The following is a 16203-nucleotide window of genomic DNA, read 5'->3' as shown; positions in this document are numbered from 1 at the left end:
CAAATACTAAAAGAACGGTTACTTATGCTGGATTATATTTTAAATATAATCAATTTTAGTAGCATATTTATGTTCTTTGATATGATTTTGTGAGATATTGTCGAGTATCAACTTAGTAAAGTTTCAGCAAAAAAAAAAAATCAACTTAGTAAAGTTATTAATTAAGTAATTTAATGTATTGAGAATATATTATTCAATTTTTCGTTGTACTTTCTAGTATTGTGATGCCTCAAAATTATTTGGATTTAATTGTATGAGTATGAGTTGTGCAAGCACTTGATGAGTCCCATATAAATTTTTTTTTTTGATAAACTTCAAATTTCATTTCAAATAAAGGAACGTGGAGGCAATCATCCATACAAGCAGAGTAAACCGCACAGGGAAGATTGTCCTTATTACAACAAAGAGACATTTTAGATGCTACTGAGTGCTTTGCAGCAGCATGAGCTGCAGCATTGCACACTTTATTGACCCAACGAAAACAAACACTCACAAAACAAATTTTAAGACTTAAGATACTTCTAATAATATTACTGATAGACCAATCAGGTGGGACATCTTCAACTGAAAGAGGGTCAAAACATCGCTTTGCATCTCCTTCAATCTGAACATGGCTCCATTGTTCATGGTTTGCAAGTTGCATTGCCCAAAGGATTGCATAGGCCTCAGCAACAATGGGGGAGCAAGGTTGTCCCATATAAGTGTTACTAGGCGAATCTCACAAATATAAGTAATTACGAGGAACATAAATTGTAACTAGTTTAGCCCTTTGAGGACAGCATATGTGACTAGTTTTTCCTTAGATTGTAATGAAATTCTTATGATTTATTTTCTTATGATATTATGGCTCAGAATAGTGTTTTATCACTTTTATGTATAATTATAACATACATATTTATACTAAAAAATAATAATAATTGTGGGTACCTAAGGCATGCTTGGCAACGTCCTAGGCATGCTTGCAACGTCCTAGGCCGTCCTCGGCATGCCTTGCAACGTCCTCGGCATGCTTGACAATGTCCTTGGCCAACCTAGGCATGCTTGCAACCTTTGCGTCCCACATCGAAGGAAAACCCCCCCACTTTCTGCCTTATAAGCTGTGAAGCAAAGGGAGTAGTGTACCACCAAGTCTCTTGTGATCACAGAGATACTTGGTGGTACACTACTCCCTTTACTTCACAGCTTATAAGGCAGAAAGTGGGGGGGTTTTCCTTCGATGTGGGACGCAAAGGTTGCAAGCATGCCTAGGTCGGCCAAGGACGTTGTCAAGCATGCCGAGGACATTGCAAAGCATGCCAAGGACGTTGCAAGGCATGCCGAGGATGGCCTAGGACGTTGCCAAGCATGCCTAGGATGTTGCCAAGCATGCCTAAGCATGCCTTAGGTACCCACAATAATAATAACATACATATGTGTTGTTATGTTTTGTTTGATGAACATGTACATTTGTTGATGTGTTGCGTGTTGTGTTTAATTGATAAATGATGTACTTGCTACTATGGTTAAGTTGCTACCTATATATGACATGATGGAGTTTTCACATGTTAGATGAATGCTAGGGTTGTATATGGGATATTTATGTGTTTTAGGATGATGATGCCATGCTGTATGCTAGTGTATGTGTGAGTTTATGACATAAGTGTTGAACATGATTTTATCAAGTTTAAGATATAAGACAAAAAGATGGGAGGCCAACCTTAGGGTTGGGTAGTCTTGGGTGCCTAACACCTTTCCAAGAACGTACCTAAACTCTGAACTCATATATCTGGTAGTAAGATCAGTGGTCCTTCCTTGAAAGGACACTATATTCATGGTTCCTAGGCCATTGCAAAACTAGGTGGTGACTACTCTGTTGTCCATAGTGGCGACTCCGCTAGGGATGATGAGTTTAATTCCAATGTGTCTTATTTCTTAAGCTTGATAAAAACTATTTCAATACTTGTTTGCACACACATCACTTGGTTCCTTTTGTCCCTTAACCTCGATTGGTGATGAGTGGGAAGATGGAAGGCTCTATTCGGGCCCAAATCTCCTAGAGTTCATCCCTCGAACTCACAATTTGTGCCATCACCTATAATGGACTTTGAGTACGTTAAAGGTTTGCTACCAATCCACTATGGGATCCACTTAGGCCTTCGGTTGGAATCATAGCCCACCGAGTTGTAAGTGACCTACTTATTTATCCCTTTAACCTTAGGGAGCCTACCCATACTAGAGAGATCCTAGACCCTATCACAAAGGATACCTTTTATATCTCTTATTTGTTCAACCATATATCATGTGTTCACCTAATTCTAAAGAACAAATAAAAGATGTAAAATGGAAGGGATTGCCCTAAAGTTATAGTATACCCTAAGATGTTTTGGGATAAAAGAAAAGAAGTTCTCACATATAAGAGGCTTGTCTCTAAATTCAAAGGTATATCTTAAAAGGTTTATAAGACCATAGCCTAATTGCTATCATAGGCCCAAGTGGACAAAACCCTTTTGAAAAAGAGGACTTTGGGCCTAAGGTAACAAATATGCTATGGACTTAGCATCCAAAATCCTACAAAGCCATTATGAACTTCCCTAATCTTGGGCCTTCTTGTTGTATGCCTAGGTCGAAAATGATGAGAACTTCATGGACTTTGAGAGGAAGGCTACAATATATTCTAGCTAAAGGGCTATTTCAAAAAATAAAAATAAAAATGAAATGATGAGTAAAAATGAAAAGCCCAAAGGTGATGAATACATTGTAAGCCCATGTTTGAGACAAAGGGTTGAAAATTTCTAAGTGCATTCTAATGAAATTCCATGAGTGTAAGATGAGAGCTTTATTGTTAATGGACCAAAGCCCAATGAAACAAGGGGCAAAAATCCATGAGAGGGAAGGGAGTGATATTTAGGCCTTCATTAAAATGAACTTAAAAATTTTCTAAGGACATCTAAAAAGTTAAAAAACCTTTAATTGGGACATGAACTTAATGAAAATGGGGCTTCTTTTCAGGCATCATTGCACCATCAAAGTCAAGAAAACACGTCCCTACTCCTATTTGGATTTGAGAGAAAGGAAAGTGCTTGATCAAGATTGAGGACATACACCAAGAAGAGGAAGAGACCTTCCAAGAAATAATGACTACCTCCATGGAAGACTCAATGACACAGAGGATCCTTAAGGCTTTGGATGAACATGGAGAGGCCCTTAAAAAATTGGGAGGGCATCTCACTAGGTTGGAGGAATCTAAGCTCAAGAAGCCTTCATATGTGGAAATCCATGATGATGAGGAGGAAGTGGAAGAATGGGATGAAAAGGACAGAGCGAAATATGAAAGGAACAAGAAATTTGAGAAGCTCACCACGGAAACCATAGCTATGAGGAAAAAAATGGAGAAAATGCAACTCGCTTTTCATAAGTCACAAGGGACAGATGATTACCTCTATAACATAGGGGGAGTGAGTTCAAAGGCTTCTATTGCATTGCCACCCAAGTTCAAGATTTCCATTGTGAAAAAGTTTGATGGGATTGGAGATCTGAAGCAACACATAAGAAGATACCTAAGCATCGTTGAAATGAATGGGCTAAGCATCGTTGAAATGAATGGGCTAGATGAGAAGCAAACTTTGCATGCATTTCCCCACTCACTCACGGGAGGTGCATCAAGGTGATACTATAGTTTTGATCCAAACAAAACTAAGGTGTGGAATGAACTAGTGGAGTTTTTTGTGGACCAATTCATCTTCAACACCATGATTGATGTGAATCTAAGGGATTTGAAGACTACCAAACAAGGTGTAAGGGAGACATTTTCTGAATACATGACTAGATGGAAGACCAAGGCGTCTTGAATGGTCAATAAGCCAAATGAGAAGGACTAAATCAACATGATCATTAAGAACTTGCTTTTGGCTTATAATAGTAGGCTTTTGTCATCGCCTATAGCTTATTTGGAGAACTATGTGATTGTCGGATAAGAATTGAAGACGCTATCAACAATGGACAATTGGAGAAAGGTGATAGTAAGCCTCCAACCAGGAAAACATATGGAGGGGGAGCAAGCACCACTAAAGTGCCCAATCTCATAAATGTGAGCACCATCATACCCCAACAAACATTAGCCTACCCAAAGAAAGCTCGTTGAGAATTCTCCGACCTAGGAATGACCCTCACCCAAGCATATGAAAACCTATCCTCCAAAGGATTCATCAAACCTTTAGACCCTACACCCATGCCTAATCCTATACCTCCCACTTGGAACCTTAATGAATATTACCACTACCACAAAAAATTCGGCCACAAAACCGACAATTGCTTTCGCCTCAAACACGAAATACAAGACCTCATAGACAATGGAACCCTCTTAAATCCCAACATTATCACCAAACCCAACATTAAAAAGAACTCTTTTTCCGATTACCATAGGGCTCCTCCTCCATATCAAAATTGGGTGCGAATAGATGAGATTGAATGGGATTGCTTAAAGTTGATAGAAACTACAAATGTCAATATCAATGCCGTGGAAGTCCAAGGAATATGGGATGAAGAAGACGAAGTCTTAAAGGAAATGGTAGCGGTGTGGGGAATACTTCTCAAAGGAGTGATGGAATTAAAGAAAAGTGTCTCGGAGGACAATGTAGCTAATAACACTAGGAGTAGGAAGCTTTACAAGCCATCCTTTTTGGAAAGGATCATCCTGGTAGAGATTTAGGGGAAGGGTCCAAGCCCACGAAACCTAAAGGAAAAGAAGACAAAGAAGAAGAAGATAAGGTCTTAATGCAATTGAAGAAGACCTAAGCTCATGTGTCCGTATGGGGCTTACTCATGGCCTCTTAAAAGCATCGTAAGGTTCTCTTGGACGCCTTGAATGGGAAAGAAGTACCTATAGAAACTACACCACAAGAAGTTTTGTCTCTCATAGGAGTTGAGGGTTCCTTACACCCCCTCCTTGCCTTTTCCGATGAAGTTCTCCCTCCCGAATGAGCTACTTATATTAGACCCTTGCAAATCACCATTGAATGCATGGGTGCCAAGGTTCCGGTGGTACTTATTGACAATGGGTCCACCTTGAATGTTTGTCCTTTTAGGACCGCCCTCACTATTGGCTTAGATATGGAAACTATCATCCCTTCTCCCTTGATCGTAAGGGTATATGACAACACTTCAAGGAAGGTCATAGGTACTTTCAAGGCTCCTTGCAAGATTGGGCCAATAGAAACCATTATGGAGTTTCAAGTCATAGACATCACCCCAAATTACAACCTTTCCTTGGGAAGAGCTTGGTTTCACCCCAATGGGGCAATCCCCTCCTCACTACACCAAAAGATGAAGATCCCATGGAAAGGAGGGATTGCCATAGTGCTTGGAGATGGTGAAATTCTGGCACCAGTTTATAGACTCGAGGAAGGAGGAAGTGAGTTTCAAATGAGTGGCTTTGAGTTCGTAAACATGGCTAACTATGAGTTGAAGGATGAAAGGTATACTACCGACTTGTTTCCATATTGTAGCCATGAGGTGATTGCAATGATGAAAAATATGAGATACATGCTTGGTATGGGCCTTGGAAAAGAAGGAAAAGGGGTAGTCGAGTTCTCCAGTATCATGACTAAAGTGAATTTACTTAAGGAAAAGAGATATGGACTTGGATTTGGTGCAAATTTCCTTTGATTCCTTGCTCCAATTGGACTTGAATTTAATTAGGTTGGCCTTCTTTGACCTCATCATGGCCCTTGTAAAAGTAAAGTCCATTAGCTTTCTTCTTTGCACAAATCTACTTATTTAATTTCATTATCCTACAAAAGACAAATACACGCATTAAATATCAATTAAGCACAAAATTGATTATAAGGCATTATTCCAAAACCAATTATAAAATGCATGAATTAACTCAAAATAAGTATAATAATAATTTCTAATAATAATATAAATATGCAAAATTATGCTATTATCACACTTCCTAACCAACTCATTGCTAGTCCTCAGCAATTTAAGCAACTCGAGACAAAGACACAAAATAACAAAAAATTATTACTTTAATAGAAATAGTTAATCAAAGGTCAAAACTCTAACAACCACCAAAGATATTCCATATGCCATCAATACTCAGTGTGTGAATAGTTTAGCCAACACAAACACAACCTTATTTTTAAGATAAAATAGATCTTGAATTTTTATCCAAAGTTATGCTTCAACTCAAATCTCACAGTTGTTAAAATTCAACAAATAAAATCACTCTAAAAAGGGTGTAACACTCTCAAACATATGTGAGTAGATTAATGTAGAACAAAGACTAATATCTCACATATAAATAAGATGAAGAATGGTGAAGCAAAGATAAATGACATTTATAGACTCATGAAAGGATGCCAAATACTAAGAATATTACACCACACACATTGATTAGTCATGTCAAGATCTAAATCATACATTCCTTAAGAGCAAATAGGACTTTCATTGGGATGTAATGTATGGTAAAGAGGAGGAATTTAGAACAAAGGGTAGGTAAAAATAAAAAGTGTTCCCAAGAATAATTAGAGAGACAATTTCTTTTGAGTATATGACAATTGATTTATCCTCTCAAGTTTCTTGAATATTGCACTTTTACTTTCTTTCTTTTTTCTTCATGCATTTCATCAAAAAATTCATTCTCTATTTCTTCATCTTTCACATTCCCCCCTTTTATTCAACATTTTTCATTTTCTGTTTATGACTTTTTTTTTTGAGTGAGTCCTCATTTTCTTCCAACTATTTCACCACAAATTTACCACAATAAGACAATTTGATTGCATTCATTCTTGGAACACTTTAGGAAAGGGTTTGAGAAAGAATGGTTAAAATAATAGGCTCAAATGGGTGACTAGCGGTAATGTATCAAGAAAGAAAATAATAAAGGCTCAAAATTAACAAAGATGACCTAAAATCATCTCTTAAGGATTGAGATAGTTCTTCAAAATCCATGACTTTAACTTATTCAAGTGTGGCATAAAATTGATGAATTCTAAGCATTCAACCAAATCAAAGAATAATGAGACTAAGCAACAACAAACTTATGTGCTTCCAAATGAAAAATGAGATCAAAAGAAAATAACTCTCTAAAAAATTGAATGGCTCAAGAACTCACTTGGGTTATAGTCTCTACCTTTTATTTTCAAGATTTTCAAAGTCATCTCTATCTTTCAACCAAGAAACATGTTCATGTGGCTAAAGTGCATATGCATAATAGTTGGGCATGAAAAATAGTGGAATTATTTAGATAGAAGTAGCATAAAGAACTTTGACTTAAAACTCTTGCTTAAGCAACACATTTATTTATTTTTTTTGAAAATTGGACTAAAAACAGCCCAAAATTTTTTTTAGCATAAAATAAAACCAAATGCAAATCATCTCAAGTTCCTCCCCCTAATTTGAAACTTACATCGTCCTCAATGATAACAAGGAAAAACAATAAAGAGTAGATATTACAGAGAGTACTTTGAAGAGATGAACAAAAAAAAACTTTAACACCTGCAAAAGGGGTTAGAAAACAAAATAACAAAAATAATAAAAAGAAAAAAAAATCTAAAATACGACACAAACACTAATGCTAATTGCTTGGCAAGGCTTGATAAATGGGATCCTCCAAATTAATGGATTCCTCCTTTTGTGAAAAATTCTCAAGAAATGGCTTAAGACATTGTCCATTCACCTTAAATATGTTACCGTTCTTAGGATTTTCAATTTCTATGGTACTATGGGGGAAAAACATTTTTAACAATGAAAGGTCCAGTCCACCTAGATCTCAATTTTCCGGGGCACAAATGTAACCTAGAATTATACAAAAGAACTTTTTGAGATGGTTCAAAAGATTTCCTTAAAATTTGTTTATCATGAAAAACCTTCATTCATTCTTTATAAATCCTAGAGTTCTTATATGCATCACGCTGAATTTCTTCAAACTCATTCAATTGCAATTTTCTTAATGAACAAACCTTGTTAAATTTAAACATCTTTATTGCCCAATGTGATTTATGTTCCAATTTCACAGGCAAGTGACAAGCTTTACCATAAACAAGTCTATATGGAGACATACCAAGAATATTTTTATAGGTAGTGCGGTACGCCCAAAGTGCATCATTCAACCTCAAAGAGCAATCAATTTGGGTTAACTATCTTTTTGAAAACTTGTTTAGTCTCCATAGATAGTTTGTCATTGTCCTTTAAATAAATCCTATGAGTACAAACTAATGGACTAAGTCCTTTTATGTTAGCAATGTTCTTTCCTTTGACACCCTTATGCTTACTCAAAACATTTAATAACTTACATTCTTGCAAGGAGTCAAGTTTAGAAGATATTACCATAGGAAAAGTCTCATTAGTTCCTAGAAAAGCATACTTGAGATCATTTAGCCAGGGCTTCAACTCCCATTTAGGTACTTGCTCACTAGATGGGACAACTTTATCTCACAAGGTGGCAACTCCTCATATTTCAATTTTCAATTACTCACTTCCAATTCCTATGCAGATTCCAAGAGACAATGAATGTATGCAATTTCGGAATTCTCATCAAAGTTAAAATCACATTAATTGACTAAACAAGATTCTAATGTTTGGTCTTGAACAATTGTTTCAATCAAGTTAACTTCATACACATCCTCTTCATCCCTAGTTTGCTTACAAGTATTAAAAATATTAAGCTCAAGGGTCATATTGCCAAAAGATAATTTTGAGACCCCAGTTCTACAATTTATCAATGCATTAGAAGTTGCAAGAAATGGGCATCCTAAAATCACAGATATTTGAGAATTAGAATTAGAAATAGGATGCATGTCCAAAATAATAAAGTTAACAGGAAAATAAAATTTGTCCATTTGAACCAAAACATCCTTAGCAACACCCTTTGGAACAATCATAGATCGATCAGCAAGTTGTAAAATTATGGAAGTGGGTTTTAACTCGCCTAGACCTAATTGCTTTTACACTGAATACGGCAAAAGATTCACACTTGCCCTAAGATCAAGCAAAGCTTTCTCTATTCTTGAATTACCAATCACACATGTAATAGTGTGACAACCTAGATCTTTGAACTTAGGAGGTCTATTGTTTTGAATGATTGCACTAACTTGTTCCATAAAAAATGTCTTCTTATGTACATTAAGCTTATACTTAACAGTACATAAATCTTTTAAAAATTTAGCATATGATGGAATTTGCTTTATGGCATCCAAAAGAGGAATGTTCACTTTAACTTGCTTAAGCTCTTCATAGATTTTAAAATTTTGATTCAGTTTTTGAGGTGGAATGAACCTTTGGGGAAAGGGAGTAGGGATAGGACACCTTTCAATTACATTAGATTTAGGCTCAAGGACTTCATCACTACTTTTTATTTTGGAAGATTCATCATTTGTATTGCTTTTAGGAATATCTTTTTCAATGATTTTTCTACTATAAAGAGTATTTACAAATTTAACTTGACTCACTTCATTTTCAGAGGAACTACAATCATTAACACAAAATTGACCTTGGGGGTTTGGTTGTGGTTGAGATGAAAACTTACCCTTTTCTATTGTGCTCATGGATGTGGTCAATTTAGTGAGAGTGCTCCTAATGTCATTTATGGCTTGTGAGTTATGATTATTAATGGTGGATTGCGTCTGCATGAATTGTTGCAAAGTGTCCTCAAGACTCTTCTTTAGAGGGGGATTATAGGGAACAAAATTAAAGAAACATGTGTAGGAGGTACAACCACATTATCATTCCTCAAACTAAAATTTGGGTGATTCCTCCACCCTGAATTGTATGTCTTTGAATAGGGGGAAGGGTATGATTTTTTCACCATGTTTATAGCATTTGCTTGATCATGCAACACTTCTTTAAAAGCTGGAATTGTTGGACATTCATTGGTAGGGTCTCACAAATTCTACAAACCTCATCAATTTTAGGCACAATATTGACTCCATTGACTTTCCTTAATTCCATGGCTTCAAGCTTCCTAGTTATACTAGCCACCCTAGCACTAAGGTCGTCATCTTCCCTAAGGTGGTACTTACCACCCCTAGAGGGATTGGTGGATGTTCTAGACCTATTTGAGGTATTAGTGGTATACCAAGATTGGGCATTCTTAGCTAAGAGATCAAAATAATCAAAAGCCTCATCATGATCTTTACTCAAAAACTCTCTATTGCACATCATCTCTACAAATTGGCGCATCTTTAGAGTTAAACTTTCATAGAAAAATCTAATTATATGCCAAGTTTCATAGCTATTATGTGGACAAGCATTAAGCAAATCTTTAAAAGTTTCCCTTCATTGATAAAATGTCTCATTATCTTTTTGTGAAAAATTCATTATTTTTCTTTTAAGTGCATTAGTCCTATGAATTGGAAAAAATTTCTTTAAAAACTTAATTTGCATCTCTTGCCAAGTACCAATTAACCTAGGTCTCAAAGAATTAAGCCATGTTTTTGCCTTGTCTTTAAGAGAAAAAGGGAACACTTTCAACCTAATGGTCTCTTCATTACATGATTGGTCATGGAAGGTAGAACATACCTCCTCAAATTTCTTAAAGTGTAGGTAAGGATTTCCAGAATCTAAGCCATGAAATTTAGGAAGTAATGAAATCATACCGGGCTTAAAATTAAAATTATTTGCATTAGTTGGAAAAATGATGCATGATGGTGCACTACTCCTAGTAGGTTGCAAATAATCCCTGAGTTCTAATGGGTTAGTGAGCATGAAAGTTTTCATTATTTAAATTATTCTCATCACCATGATTACTCTCTAAGTCCACCATGATATCAAGTGTATGAGAATGCATTAAAGAATCAGATAAATTGCCAAACAAATTATTAGATTCAATTCTAACCAAGCAATTATCACTATCATGACACCAAACACGCATGCAATAGTAAAGCAAGAAAGAAAAAGAAAACAAAACAAAAGAAAACAAATACCTTTAACAATAAAAAGAAGTAAAAATAAAAGAAAAACTCTAACGGAAAATTAAACTACTTAAAAAGAAAAGAGTTGGAGAGATATTACCAAATATGTGAAGAAATTTAATGCTGAAAACCTTTCCAAACGAAGTTGAACACTTCTCTAATCGCCTAATCCTCGGCAACAGCACTAAAAACTTGATGTGACTTAAATAATGCTCCCAAGTGTAGGAATTTCGCGAAGTAATAACTCGGTAAGTCCGAGGTCGAATCCACAGGGAAAAGGGAATTGATTAGCAAACCACAAGAGAATAAAACTAAAATAATAAAGTTTAATTGAAGAGATTTTTGATGGTTTACTAAAGTTAATTTAAATTGAGAGAAAAATAACAATATATTAAGGCGCTAAGATTTAGGAATCCATACACAACACATCTATTGGTAGTCTTAACAATATTTATTTTATAACTCAACTAAAATTCATACAAAGGATGATCTTAGTCGGATGATTTAACAATAAAAGCTCAAGAATTAATTGTCTAAGGAAGTTTAATGAAATTGATTGATTTTAGGCAAAACAAAACTAGTGAATTAGTTTGTAGGGAATACTAAGCATTTAACGTGCCCGAAATCTACGATAAATCAAATAATTATACAGAATTAAACACTTTTCTAGATGAGTAAATCAATCAAAAACATAATAACATAAGCATTAAAACCATAAAATAATTGTTAAGAACATGCTAATAAACGGATGGGTTTCACTCATTGCCTTAGCAAGGCTTCTAGCAAGCCATAACACAAATAAAATTCTAAAAACTGTAAAGAAATTTTAAGAAAACCTAAATTACGTTCTACAGTAGCTCTCCTGAATTTTTCCCTAAAGAACCTTTAAATAAGTCAAGGAATCCTATTACAAGTTAAATTCTCATTCGGAGAAAATTCCAGGTTATTAGGCTTCACTTAAGGGACGTTTCGGCCCATTTAACTTCAGAATTTGAACTTTCAGCCAATTTCCTTTGATTCCTAGCTCCAATTGGACTTGAATTTAATTGGGTTGGCATTCTTTGACTTCATCATGGCCCTTGTAAAAGTAAAGTCGATTAGCTTTTTTCTTTGCATAAATTCACTTATTTAATTTCATTATCCTACAAAAGACAAATTCACGCATTAAATTTCAATTTAGCACAAAATTGATTATTCAGCATTATTCCAAAACCAACTATAAAATGCATGAATTAACTTAAAATAAGAATGATAATGTTTTCTAATGATGATATAAATATGCAAAATTAAGCTATTATCACATCACCCCTACTGTAGGGCCCATTAATAATTGGAATTGGGTTGGGTTTTCCGAAAACATGGGAAAAAAGTTTATAGTGCTTTTCAATAAGATGAATTCTAATTTGGCTTACTTTGATGTGTCCTATAACATTGAAATTCTACACTTTAATGATTCAAATGAATTTGAAAATGAAATTAATAAACAATTGGAAAAGAAAATTGAACCTATGAAACTAGCTCTTGAAACTATTAATTTGGGCAATAATGAGAATCCACACTTAATTAAAATTGGCTCAACTCTAAATGAAAAAGAAAGAAAAGATCTTTAAGAACTCCTCATAGAATTTCAAGAGGTGTTTGCATGGTCCTATAAAGATATGTCTGGAATTGACCCCGAGATAACTCAACATTACATTGATACTCATGATCACATAGTACCCGTCAAACAAAAGTTGAGAAGAATGAGGACCGAATGGTTCTTAAAAATCAAGGTGGAGTCACTAAGCAATTAAAGGTAGGGATCATTAAATCCGTACACCAAGCTGAATGGATAGCCAATATCATGTCCATACCTAAGAAGGATGGGAATGTGAGGATGTGTGTGGATTTTAGGGACGTGAACAAGGCACGCCCTAAGGATGACTTTCCTCTCCCACACATTGATGTCTTAGTGGATAACATGGTGGGAAGTGCCTTGATGTCTTTCATGGATGGTTTCTTGGGGTACAACCAAATCAAGATGGCTTCTAAAGATATGACCAAAACCACTTTCACTACCGAATAGGAAATCTATTGTTACACGGTGATGCCATTTGGCCTTAAGAATGCTGGGGCAACCTACCAAAGGATGGCTATAGCCTTGTTACATGATATGATGCATAATGAGGTGGAGGTGTATGTCAATGATATGATAGTGAAATCCAAGGATAGAGAAAGCCACACCGTGAACTTGAGGAAGTTCTTTGAGAGGATTAAAGAGTATAGGCTAAGATTGAACCACAAAAGTGTATCTTCGGAGTAACCACCGGAAAATTGTTAGGCTTCCTAGTGAGTGATAGAGGGATAGAAGTTGACCCATCCAAGATTAAAGCCATATTGGAGATGCCTCCACCCAGAAGTGAGAAAGAGATAAGGGGTTTCTTGGGTCGATTACAATACATTAGTCGATTCATTGCCAAGCTCACCTCCACTTGTGAGCCCATTTTCAAACTCCTAAGGAGAATGAACCACATACATGGAATGATGAGTGCCAAAATACCTTTGAACTTATCAAGGAATATCTCCTCCACCCACCTATCCTAGTGCCTCCATAACATGGAAAACTCTTACTCCTATACCTCTCTATCATAAGGGATGTGGTTGGAAGTATGCTTGTACAAGAAGACGATAACAAGAATGAGAGGGCCATATACTACTTGAGCTAGAGGTTCCATGATTATGAGACTAGGTACACTCCCATAAAAAAAGTCATGCTTTGCACTTGTTTGGGCCATACAAAAGTTAAGACATATCATCTTACCTCTCCAAATATGGGTGGTAGCAAGAATGAACCCATTGAAGTATCTTTTCGAGAAGCCAACTTTGAGTGGAAGATTGTCAAGATGGTAGATCTTATTGGCAGAATTCGATTTGAAGTATGTGGCTAGAAAAACTATCAAAGGGAGAGACATGTCGGATTTTTGTGCCGAGAATCCCATAGAGGGAGAGGATAGTAAAGAAGACTTTCCGGATGAGGACATTTTATCTGTTGAGTTAGGGACATGGAAGATGTACTTTGATGGAGCCATAAACCAATATGGAAATGTGATAGGAATACTCTTGATCACTTCTGAGGGATCTTACATATCTTTGGCAATCAAGTTGAACTTTGAAGCAACTAATAACATGGCTCAATACGATGCTTGTATGACCAAAATGGAAGCTCTTCAAGAATTGAGGGTAAAGGAGGCTGAAGTCTTTGGAGATTCAATTTTGGTTATGGCCCAAGCACAAAAGTTGTGGAAGGTGAAAGAGGAACACTTAAAGCCTTATCAACAATACTTGGAGGACTTAACTAAGACCTTTGACAAGATTGAGTACACAATCATCCTTAGAGCTCAAAATCAATTTGCGTATGCCTTAGCTACCTTAACCTCCATGGTTGAAATACCTAAGGGAGTATAGATATTTCAGACACCGCATTTTGTACTCCTTACGACTTGGGCCCCCATTCCCTAATGATACTCGAACTTTAAGGCCCAAGGCCAGTTTATAGTCCAATTAGATATCAAATTGAATTAAGGAGTATTAAAATGAAAAATATCATTTTTTTAAATGCATAAAAATCTATTTTTGTAAATAAATGACTAAAGTGGCCCTCGGCCCACATATGTGGGCAACGACCTGCGTGCGTGGGGCAAAGCATGCGTACACAGGCATGATTCTACGTACACAGCTAGGGTTTTAGAAGCATAGAAAATGCAAGTTTTCTGCAATAATGGTTGAGGTTTGGAATGAGTCCCACATCATCTGGGAGCCGTTCCAAACCCCATTTTTTCAACTATAAAAAGCCTTGCATAGTAACTTTTCAAAACACACAGAAATCCCACAGGAAAAACTTAAGATTCATAAGAAAATAGTGAATCAAAAGGGAGTTTTTCACAAAATACCCTCAAGTAATTTTTATTCGATTGAGACCTTTTCTGGCCCTAATCCTTTGAGTTTAAAGTTTCTAATCATTGTTTTATTGAATTGTGATAGATTTGACTGAGGGGATCGGTAAAAAATCAAGCCTTGGAGCTTTTGGTTTAAGGTATTCTTTCTTACTTCCTTTTTAGTTTTAATCCTGTTTCTTTGCATAGTTTATGCTTTTATATGTTTGCTTAGGTTAGTTTTATAGTTTTGCTATGTTCTAAGCATGCTAGATAGTTAAAATTAGGGTTTTTTTTTGTGCTCTTTTTTCTATTTCGAGTTTCTGGGTTAGGGTTCTTGAATAAGTCCCATGCACACATTTCATTAGCATGTGTACGCAGGTTAAACCCTGCGTACGCAGGTCTCTAGCTGCGTACATAGGCACTTATCTAGAAACCCTAATCTAGATTCCTTAGGTTGTTTGTTTGGTTTATTTCACATACTTTGCCCCTTTTTTAAAGCCTTTTCATATGATCACACGTATTTGTGCCTCTGCCTCACATGCTTGTTTTTCTTTCAACATGCTTAGATTAGGGTTTTATATTTCATGCTATGAACATGCATTCACATGCTCGTGCATAATGTCATAGGTGCTGAGTTGCTGAAAGGTAAGCAAAGGGTAAGGCATGATTTGAAACGTCCATGCATTTGTGTTGGTTTTTTTTTTTTTTTTTTTGATGATATGATGAAACATGCTTCGATGTAGGATTAGGGTTTATAATGTGTTAATGCCTTGTTCATAACGTGGTTGCTAGCTTGAATGATATGCTTGCTATCATGTTTGGGGCTGTGCTACCTTGTTTAGATGTATGATAGGGTTTTTGCCATGTTAGATGAATGTTAGGGTTTCTTATGTGTGTTTGGCTCTCTTTTGCTTTGTGGATAGATAAGTGTGCTTGTTTAGGGATAAAGATGCCATGTTGTATGTTAGATGCATGTTACTGTGTATGCAAGTCTAGAATACAAGTATTGAACTAGTTTTTAATAAGGTTAAGATTAAGACACAATGATAGGAGGCCAATCTTAGGGTTGGATGATCTTGGGTGCCTAATACCTTCCCAAGAGCATACCTAAACTCCGAACCCATACTCTGGTAGTAAGATCAAAGGTCTTTCCTCGAAAAGGACACTATATATATGGTTCCTATACCATTGCAAAAACTAGGTGACAACTCCCCCCTTGTGTTCACACCCACGTATGCAGACAAGACCCTGCGTACATAAGCCAGAACCCACGTACGCAGAACCTCAAGAATAGATCTGCGTATGTATAAGTCCAAGCTACATACGCAGGCTCAAGCCCACGCATAAGCACAGATAGAAAGTGTCCTTCGACATTTTCAAACATATATCATCCAAAA

This window comes from Quercus robur, chromosome 1 (genome assembly GCF_932294415.1).
Source record: "Quercus robur chromosome 1, dhQueRobu3.1, whole genome shotgun sequence".
Classification (NCBI taxonomy): domain Eukaryota; kingdom Viridiplantae; phylum Streptophyta; class Magnoliopsida; order Fagales; family Fagaceae; genus Quercus; species Quercus robur.
This window is presented reverse-complemented; position numbering follows the sequence as displayed.